The sequence below is a fragment of the Schistocerca serialis genome, chromosome 5 (assembly GCF_023864345.2).
Source record: "Schistocerca serialis cubense isolate TAMUIC-IGC-003099 chromosome 5, iqSchSeri2.2, whole genome shotgun sequence".
Taxonomy (NCBI): Eukaryota; Metazoa; Arthropoda; class Insecta; order Orthoptera; family Acrididae; genus Schistocerca; species Schistocerca serialis.
In genome coordinates, this window is record NC_064642.1 from 519,259,944 (window position 1) to 519,271,214 (window position 11,271).

Here is an 11,271-nt window from a genome sequence, read left to right on the forward strand (position 1 = left end):
ATTGTATATTACCCACATTTGCTTGTACCTTATCCCTGTTTTTCTCATAACTGAGAACATCTTGCACCAGTTTACTTTGTCGCACGCAGTTTACAAGTCAAAAAATCCCTCGAAAGTGTCTTGATTTTTCATCAGTCTCGCTTGTCGCTTCTATTATCAACCGCAGCGTAAGAACTGTCTCTCTGCTGCCTTTTCCTTTTCTAAAGCCAAGCTGATCATCGTCTGACAGATCCTCAATTTTCTTTTCCATTTTTTTCTGTTTACTATTCTTGTCAGCAGACTGGATGCTTGAGCTGTTAAGCTGACTGTGCGATAATTCTCGCATATGTTGGCTTTTGCAGTTTTCCGACTTGTGTGTACCATGTTTTTCCAAAAGTCTGATGTTAATTCGTCAGTCTCTTACATTCTACTCAGCGACGTGAATAGTCGTTTCGTTGTCACTTTCCCTAAAGATTGTAGAACTTCTGATGGGATGTTATCTACTCCTTCTGCCTTATTTGATCTCAAGTCGTCCAAAACTCTTATATTCTGACTCTAGTACTTGATTCCCTATCTCTTCCCCGTCGGCTCCTATTTCTTCTTCTACTACACCTTTAGAAATGTCCTCCTCCTCGCAGCGGCTATCAATGTTTCCACCTATCCGCTCGCTTCTTCGCATTTAACAGTCAGTCCTTGCGACAATCATTTGTTCGAGTCAGTTACGAATATTCTGTCCGGTGAGCTTACTGTATTGTCAAGATTACCACATTTGAGGTTCTTTGTGAATCATCTTATTCACAATGAGTTGTTGCTGATCACTGATGACAGAAAATCTGCTACACCATATTACTGCTATGTTAGAAACGTGTCCTGACTTATTTTCTCCTAACTGTCTGCACCTAATGAAGAGTAATTCATTTGTAACGTTGCCATTTATGCATACATGTTGCTCAAGCAACACACCGATTGCAACACTAGAAGTGTCAGAACAATAATTACAGTTTTTATAAGCATTCAATTAGCACGATTTGCATTGCATACTGATTTACAATGCCTTATCGTTCCTTCGTCATCCTATGAAGGTAGCCCAGTCGTAGAAAAACACACTACCCTATTCTATGTACATCTATCTCGTTCTTCCATCCAATCTCTTCCCGCACGACGCTGTCATTTTATTGATATACAACCTGTGAGCTTACGTGCAGGGGTACCAACTGGAAAAAGAAGTAAAGATGATTCGGTTTAACGTTCTGTCGACATCGAGGCCATTAGAGGCGGAGCATAAGCTCGTATTTCGTCAAGGATAGGGACGAAAATCGGCAGTGCCCTTTTAAAGGCGCCACCCCAGCATTTGCCTGGAGCGACTTGGAGAAATAACCGAAAAACCTAAATCTGTATGGTCGGACGAGGGTTTGAACCGTCGTCCTCCTGAATGCGAGTCCAGTAAACTAACCACTGCGCCGCCTCGCTCGTTGGTACCAGCTGGAAGAAAACCAATGGAGTCAGTTTTGGTCAACATTATACGCCCTGTTGCAAAATTGGTTTCTGCATTCCATTTCCATTCTGTTGATATTTCGGCGGGCTTTACCAAGTGGTAGGATATTTCAGTGGCATGCTCCAGTTCAAACTGTGAGTGGTGAGTTTCCGTCATATCATTAGATCCTCATGACAAGGACTCTGGTAATGTACTCGCTCGAGATGAACCCTAGCATCCGAAGCTCAGGATTAGTGGGGCGTCAGTTTGCAAGTCAAACTTGCAGACAGTGGAGCTCTCTGAGAAGACTTGTTTTATTCCCAGTTATTATCTCAGTCTTCACAGTCTCATTAGCACAGACCTGTGAGGCCCTGTTGTATACATGAAAGGAAGCTTGTCCAGAAAATATGCACTACGCAACAGCGGTACGTAACCCGTTTACCTCATAGTGCCTTCCACATATGTCTGACGTAGTTTCTGCAGATTTCAACGTAATTAACTAGAAATATGTTAAAGTTACGAAAACTGCTGACTTTCAGATTTTGCCATCGTCTCTAGTTCGTAACTCACAAACATATAACATGTATACAAAGTTTGTAAGTAAAGTATGATGATTAAAGTTTATAAACGACTTTTAGCATTTACTGTCGCTCACCAATACGAAAGCGAAAGAAGGCAACTTCTTTCACAACAATTTATAAGTTCCCTGTTCTTGCCCCTCGACCTGTGGGCTGACTGTTGCACGAAGTTGAAGGGATACGTTGCAAATTTAACTTGCCCGACAAATTAACAACCCATAATGAAGTGAGATTATGCAGCTCACTAGAAGCAAAATGTTTTGATCTACGCTGTAAGTGCGGAAATCCAACGGCCTCGCCGTAGTGGTTAACACCGGTTTCCGTCAGATCACCGAAGTTAAGCTCTGTCGGGCTTGGCTAGAACTTGGATGGGCGACCGTCCGAGCTACCGAGCGCTGTTGGTAAGCGGGGTGCACTCAGCCCTTGTAGGGCCAATTGACGAGTTGCTTGGCTGATAAGCAGCGGCTGCGGTCACGTAAGCTGACAGCGACCAGGAGAGCAGTGTGCCGACCACATGTCCCTCCGTATCCAGGGACGCCTATCAGCTGGGGATGGCACTCCGTCGGTCGGCACCGTTGGGTCTTCTGACGCCTGTACGGACGGAGAAAGATAAGTGAGGAAAATTTAAGTCCATCGTAATTTTTGTTGCCGATTACAAGCTACAAATGCTACAAATAAACAATGTGCATATGAATACTGGATACATACTCGTAACTTCACAAGTTGTTCGTGGTCGTTTCCACTGGCTTGTTACCGAGTAATTTCAAGTAATATTATTCGGTACATCCCATTTGGTAGTCAGGGGAACCACAGCTTCGTTTATACATTGTTACTTTATTGTCACTGTAAAGAAATTTCCAAAAACTCTCCAAAATTTTAAAAATCCTCTAAAATTCCTTTTTTTAATTAATGAAACTTCCCAAGGTCGTATTATCTGTACACAGTTCCTTTATTAGGCAACACAACCGGTTTCACACCCTTACAGGTGCATCTTCAGGAGATAACGTTTCACTTCATGAGGCTAGAAAGAGAGTACTACGTCCCGTCATTCAATCTGGAAATGGATTGAGTAATTGATCATCGAATGGCTAAACTTGGGTTTTATGCGCCACAAGGTGAACGTCGGAAAGGTCAGAACTCATACTCCATAATGCACCAAAGCTCTTTTATAATAAACTCAAGAGTCCAAAAACTAGGATCATTAAGCATAGTCCTAAAATTCAGTTCAGATTAAAAGAGGAGTGCAGTTAGCACGGACAAGATATCTGCCATATTCGTAAAACCATAGTTCATACAGATCATCTTCACTGAGGAGCCAAAGAAACTGGTACACCTACCTAATATCATGTAGGGCCCCAAAGAGCACGCAGAAGTGCCCTAACACGACGTGGCATGCACCCGACTAATGTATGAAGTAGTTATGGATGGACCTGAGACCATGAATCCTGCAGGGCTGTCCAAAAGTCTGTAAGAGTACGAGGGCGGTAGGTCTCTTCCCAACAGCACGTTGCAAGGCATACCAGATGCGCTCAATAATGCTCGTGCCTGGGGAATTTGGTAGCCAGCGGAAGTGTTTAAACTCAGAAGAGTATTCCTGGAGTCACTCTGTAGCAATTCTGGATCTGTGGGATGTCGCATTGTCCTGCTGGAATTGCCCAAGTCCGTCGGATTGCACAATGGACATGAATGGATGCAGGTGAACAGACAGAATGCTTACGTACGTGTCACCAGTCAAAGTCGTATCTAGACCTATCAGGGATCCAATATCACTCCAACTGCACACACCCCACACCATTACAGAGCCTACACCAACTTGAACAGCCCCCTGCTGATATGCATGGTCCATGGATTCGAGAGGCTGTCTCCATACCCGTACACGTCCATCCGCTCGATACAATTTGAAACGAGACTCGGTCCGACCGGGCAATATGTTTACCGTCATCAACAGTCCAATGTCGGTGTTGACGGGCCCAGGCGAGGCGTAAAGCTTTGTGTCGTGCAGCCATGAAGGGTACACGAGTGGGTCTTCGGCTTCGAAATCCCATATCCATGATGTTTCGCTGAATGGTTCGCACGCTGAGGCTAGTTGATGGCCCAGCATTGAAATCTGCAGCAATTTGCGGAAGAGTTGCACTTCTGTCGAGCTGAACGATTTTCTTCAGTCGTCGGTAGTCCTGTTCTTGGATGATCTTTTCCCGGCTGCAGCAAATCGGAAATTTGATGTTTTACCGGATTCCTGATATTAACGGTTCACTCTTGGAATGGTCGTACGCGAAAATCCCCACTTCATCGCTACCTAGGAGATGCAGAGTCGCATTATTCGTCTGCCGACTATAAGACTACGTTGAAACTCACTTAAATCTTAATAACTTGCCATTGTAGCAGCGGTAACCGACCTAACAACTGCGCCAGACACTTGTTTTATATAGGTGTTGGGCGACAGCAGCACCGTATTCTGCTTGTTTACATATCTCTGTATTTGAATATGCAAGCCTATACCAGTTTCTTTGGCGCTTCGGTGTATATAAGACTGTGCTAAGATAGTGGTGAAAGAGCGATGAAAATGTAAAGTGGCTGTCCTGTGATAGGCTACTGAGAGTCCATTTTATCTCATATACATTACAGTGGGCTGTTGTAAAAGTCACACTGCATAAGAGGTCACTGAGAGCTAATAATATAAACTACAACCAATGACCACTTTAAACTTTCGTAGTTCCTTCACTACTTTCTTACCACAGTTTTACAGGTGACCTACATGAACTATGGTTTTATCCATCTGGCGAAGATCTTGTATGTGCCAACTGCATTCCTCTTAACTTTTTAAGAGGTCACGAAATTAATCGCTTTATAACTTGACCCTTGCGACATCGTACATACACTCTAGCGTTATGAGATGAAAAGTTGTTGTCACCTGAAGATGCACCTATAATGATTTAAAACCGGTCGTGTTGCCTAATAAAGGAACGTATGTACAGCCAATACGGCCTCGAAGAATTTTTATTCATTTTTAAAAATAATTTATAGGACTTATTTTCCAGAATTATTTGTAATTTCTTTATAATAATAATACCACTCGGACCAAGATATACGACTATTAATTGAAAATCAAATTACTAAAGTACTTATAACATTCTGAGAGTTGCGTATTGTTGTTATAAGGGTTGCACCAATTTACAGGCTAATCCTGTTCAGTTTTGTTACAGTATCAAATGTTTTGTTATTTTACAGAACTAACGCTTTAAATAGATGTTCATAATGTCCTCGGACTTTTTCACGACGGAATGGAAAGTGACGTGCTGTAAACTGCTGCTGACGTTTTAGCGTCCCAGAAGACAGTCGTACAAATTCAGCAGCTCGGATTGCACCAATGAGCGGGCCTGAATAAGTGTTGACTGGAGACTCCTAAACCAGAATCTTCACGTCAGCCCAAAGGACTGACTCTGTTATTGTTGTTGTTGTTGTTGTTGTGGTCTTCAGCCCAGAGACTGGTTTGATGCAGCTCTCCAAGTTACTCTATCCTGTGCAAGCTTCTTCATCTCCCAGTACCTACTGCGACCTACATCCTTGTGAATCTGCTTAGTGTATTCATCTCTTTGTCTCCCTCTACGATTTTTGCCCTCCACGCTGCCTTCCAATACTAAATTGGTGATCCCTTGATGCCTCAGAACATGTCCCACCAACCGATCCCTTCTTCTAGTCAAGTTGTGCCACAGATTTCTCTTCTCCCGAATTCTATTCAATACGTCTTCATTAGTTACGTGATCTACACATCTAATCTTCAGCACTCTTCTGTAGCACCTTATTTCGAATGCTTCTAATCTCTTCTTGTCTAAACTATTTACAGTCCACGTTTCACTTCCATACATGACTACACTCCATACAAATACTTTCAGAAACGACTTCCTGACACTTAAATCTATACTCGATGTTAACAAATTTCTCTTCGTCAGAAACGCTTTCCTTGCTATTGCAAGTCTACATTTTATATCCTCTCTACTACGACCATCGTGAGTTAATTTGCTCCCCAAATAGCAAAACTCATTTACTACTTAATGTGTCTCATTTCCTAATCTAATTCCCTCAGCATCACCCGATTTAATTCGAAACATTCCATTATCCTTATTTTGCCTTTGTTGATTTTCATCTTATATCCTCCTGACTATCAGCGTTAAATTTATTCGCCACGAGCAATCCGTTCTTTCTGAAACTGTACATTAAGGAGGCTCCCCGTCAACGATACGACATATTCAGACCACATACATCTGTCAGCTATTATTTACGGTGCAGCAATCCACAAAGGGCGGGAAGGAGCATTGTCAAGCAACATGTGGAGCTGTAGTTAACCGGTAAAGAACCACTATAGGCCATGCGATTTTTTTTTCAACGGCAGTTTAAATGGACGGTTCAAATCGCTCAAAATAGCCGGTTTCTGAAATAACCGACTTTCGGTCATATCATGTTACTTTAACTATAAAATCTGCCAAAATATCAGTAGACAAAGAGAGGATGTCGCTCCCCCTACGCCACTCCGAATCTGTCTACTGTTGTCGTCAGTTTTGTTGACAATACAATGTAAACTGCTTGCAGGATATGCCTTTACACACCATCATACTCATCATTACGTAGATAGTTACTTGGCAGATTTTGTAGAGCACACGATGATTCAAAAGATTTCTCTTTTTCTCTGAAGGTGATGACTGTCAGGTGGAAACTGGTTATGGCAATGTGAAATGCTCATGTGACTGTCATTAAGAAGGTGTGTTCTAAAGTTGGTTATGACCCTCGTAAAATGAAAATGAGATAGCATTATCCACAAGTTTTGAGTGGGTGTGCAAGCCGCAACACACACACCAACTCAGGGTAGGGATGGCGGTCATCGCTGAAACAACTGGTTTCCGGTTGCACCGGTTTTTTTTTTCAACGGCAGTTTAAACGGACGGTTCAAATCGCTCAAAATAGCCGGTTTCTGAAATAACCGACTTTCGGTCTTTTATTGCTATCATTTCCTGTAATAAATGTAGAAATCTAACAAACACTGAAAAATTTTGAATCCCGCAGTTACAAGATACATAGAATAAAATATTAAACTAAATAGGCAGGTAAAAGAAACTGAAGTCCGTGCACCATTCGCTGTTTTTGTCGAATAGCGGTAAGTGGTTGACTACTATAAAAGATTACCAGTATTCTCCTATTGATTCTCATTTTCATAAACTCTGCTCAAAAATTATTTTGTAATCGGTGATCATGTCACTATTTGGACATTACGAATAGTTAGTGCTGAAGGGTGAAAGTTGAAGAACTCTATTTTTCGTATTAATTTGTCCGTTTCTAAGGGCTAAAAGCAGGTAAATGAATGTTGTGCAGTTACAGGCAGCAGACCAGCTGCTTTCTATTTTCATTTTAAGTTTGTTGTGGCTCCTCCAGTTTTTAGCTTTTTACAGAAAAAGGATCACTGTACTTCACTGATACCGTCTTTAACAAGATACTTCCAGAATAGGGATGGTGCCGCTCTGTAATACAACTGATGTCCGAGGACGATAGTGAAAAAGAACCGTTTACTCCAGTTTGGGCAAGTCTTGCAAGCTGAATGTACACGCGTACCATATGATAGGCCACACCACATGATAACATGACAATTATCTCGGCAATGCTGTACCAGCAATCCTGTATCACGCTTTTGTTGCTTGTCCCTGTCAACATCGTTAGTAAAGTAATACTTTCTGTAACAACGCAATATTTCAAAGCAATGCAACTTTTACTAATAAAAATTACTCGTTTTTTTTAAAAAAGATTACTTAAAAACGACAAAATTTTTGCCCCGCTGCTATGGCTCATTAATGTTTCAGATTTTTTATCTGATTATTAGTAAAAAATAAAAGCGCTTGTTACAACCGTGACCAAACAAACACCGAAAAATGCTGATCATCCAGAACAAAGACACCGGCAATGGTTTTAACCAGTTGGTTTCCCCATCCCGGGCTATTCCGTGGGGATGCAGGCACAGAGAGGGCGCAGAAACTAACTGAAAAAAAGAAATGTAGTTGAAGAATTAAACAGGGGAGACCCCGGAGTTCTCCTGCCCTTCGCGTTTCTATCTTCCGCCTACTAGAAGAGGCGACTGTAAACGCACACTGACGTCACAGTGCCATTTCGTGGAATCAGCATCACAAAGAAACGGCTATTACAAAACTGACGTCTGTCGCTCACAAGCTATGGCAACAGTGTACACGGTTCACACAGCTGCCGCCTACACAAATAGCCTATGTTCAATAATGGAGCTCATGCTGCTACTCCGCTACGGTATTCTAGGTTCTCAAAAGTCGGGCAGCGAATGCTGAAGCAAATACGCTATTTGGGTGAAGGTTTCTTATTTCTGCGGATTTCTATCGGTTGAGGACTGGAGCGTGACTGAACTAGAGTGCTTCCAAGTATTGCTAGAGTTTTAAGTGAAATGAGAAACATATTTCACGTAAATCACACCATTTCACCTAACTTTAATTTCCTATCAGGAAATGCCATAAAGGAAAATTCTGTATCTTATCTTGAAAATTATACAACTTATTTTGTTGCTAAATATAGCAGATATTGATTCATCGGAGCTAGATAACGAAATAGATGCTTTAAGGTCCAGATGGTAGGGCTGATGAAGAGTAATGACGTTGATCTGATGGAATTATATTTTCCTGGAGACAAGTGAGTCTCAACTTTATCTTCGATAAGGTTAGAGGCTGAAATAATAAATTACATTTTGTGCCACAACCAGGGCTTGAACCCAGGTCTCCTACTTACTAGGCAGATGTGCTAATCACTACACCTTCATTGCTACCATAGGCGCACGGACTGAGGAAAATTATCTGAAGCTGTGAATTTATGTTAGGAAGGGCGTTCGTAGCCATAATGCTATGATAGGGTGGTGGTTAGCACAGTTGCCTAGTAAGCAGATATCTGTATTCAAGTCCTGGCTGTGAGAAATTTTGATTCACTGGTTCAGCTTCTATCCTCATCGAACGTAAAGTACTTACGTCGTTGTCTATTTTACATGTTCTTTTCAAAGTATAAGTTAAGAGATGCTTGTCCAAGCGCCTAAACAAGTTTCATGATTCCAGAATGAGATTTTCACTCTGCAGAGGAGTGTGCGCTGACGTGAAACTTCCTGGCAGATTAAAACTGTGGCTTGCCTGCGAAAGGCAAGGGTCCCGAGTTCGAGACTCGGTCCAGCACACAGTTTTAACTTGCCAGGAAGTTTCAAGTTTGATTATATTTATGACAACGTCAGTGAGTGCAGCATCTTGTAAACCCAGTTTCAGTAGGCTAAAGTCGATAAGAAAACTATTTGGGTGGAAATAGACGCTTATACAATTTCTAATTTATTTAGTAGTAAAATGTAACTTACTGAGCGAGGAACATATGTAAACTAGAGTTGCTCGAATCGGGACTGGAACATCTCAGCAACGCGTTGCTGAAGACTTGATATTTGTCCGCTGCGATATAAATAGCTACACTACTGGCCATTAAAATTGCTACACCACGAAGATGACGTGCTACAGACGCGAAATTTAATCGATAGGAAGAAGATGCTGTAATATGCAAATGATTAGCTTTTCAGAGCAATCACACTAGGTTGGCGCCGGTGGTGACACCTACAACGTGCTGACATGAGGTAAGTTTCCAACCAATTTCTCATACACAAACAGCAGTTGCCCCATGAAACGTTGTTGTGATGCCTCGTGTAAGGAGGAGAAATGCGAACCATCACGTTTCCGACTTTGATCAAGGTCGGATTGTAGCCTATCGCGATTGCGGTTTATCGTATCGCGACATTGCTGTTCGCTTTGGTCGAGATTCAATGACTGTTAGCAGAATACGGAATCCATGGGTTCAGGAGGGTAATACCGAACGCCGTGCTGGATCCCAACGGCCTCGTATCACTAGCAGTCGAGATGAAGGCATCTTATCCGCATGGCTGTAACGGATCGTGCAGCCACATCTCGATCCCTGAGTCAACAGATTGGGACGTTTGAAAGACAACAACCATCTGCACGAACAGTTCGACGACGTTTGCATCAGCATGGACTATCAGCTCTGACACCATGGCTACGGTTACCCTTGACACTGCATCACAGACAGGAGCGCCTGCGATGGTGTACTCGATGACGAACCTGGGTTCACGAATGGCAAAACGTCATTTTTTTTATGAATCCAGGTTCTGTTTACAGCATCATGGTGGTCGCATCCGTGTTTGGCGACATCGCGGTGAACGCACATTGGAAGCGTGTATTCGTCATCGCCATACTGGCGTATTACCCGGCGTGATGGTATGGGGTGCCATTGGTTACACGTCTCTGTCACCTCTTGTTCTCATTGACGGCACTTTGAACAGTGGACGTTATATTTCAGATGTGTAACGACCCGTGGCTCTACCCTTCATTCGATCCCTGCGAAACCCTACATTTCAGCAGGATAATGCACGACCGCATGTTGCAGGTTCTGTACGGGCCTTTCTGGATACAGAAAATATTCGACTGCTGCCCTGGCCAGCACATTCTCCAGATCTCTCATCAATTGAAATCGTCTGGTCAATGGTGGCCGAGCAACTGGCTCGTCACAATACGCCAGTCACTACTCTTAATGAACTGTTGTATCGTGTTGAAGCTGCATGGGAGCTGTACCTGTACACGCCATTCAAGCTCTGTTTGACTCAATGCCCAGGCGTATCAAGGCCGTTATTATGGCCAGTGGAGGTTGTTCTGGGTACTGATTTCTCAGGATCTATGCACCGAAATTGCGTGAAAATGTAATCACATGTCAGTTCAAGTATAATATATTTGTCCAATGAATACCCTTTTATCATCTGCATTTCTTCTTGGTGTAGCAATTTTAATGGCCAGTGGTGTATAAGAAAGCCAAAAAGATTTCTCAGAGATTTACTAGCGTCTGCAAAATCGACGGTTTTATTCCCGTTCACAAAAGAGACTGCTAACTGAGTAATAAAGATTCGACAAAACCGCTGTAATCTAAAAAATAACCCGGAAGATAACAGGAACAACTCAAGTCTGCCAAGGACACACGCAAACCGCGTCTAGTTTTGGAGCCGTGTACTTGAGTGCTACTAAAAGAACGATCGGAGAAGGACTAGAAGAACACAAGAGCAGTTATAGAAGAGGAGAAACTGATAGATCATCTTTTGTGGAAGATCATTTGTAGGCTGTTGTGTGATGTCCTTAGGTTAGTTAGGTTCAA

The 11,271-nt window shown here is 42.5% G+C and overlaps 1 pseudogene; it reads left to right on the forward strand.

The window, feature by feature from the left end:
- Window positions 1-2,316: 2,316 nt before the first annotated feature.
- LOC126482833 (5S ribosomal RNA) lies at window positions 2,317-2,435 on the forward strand (annotated as a pseudogene).
- Window positions 2,436-11,271: the final 8,836 nt, after the last annotated feature.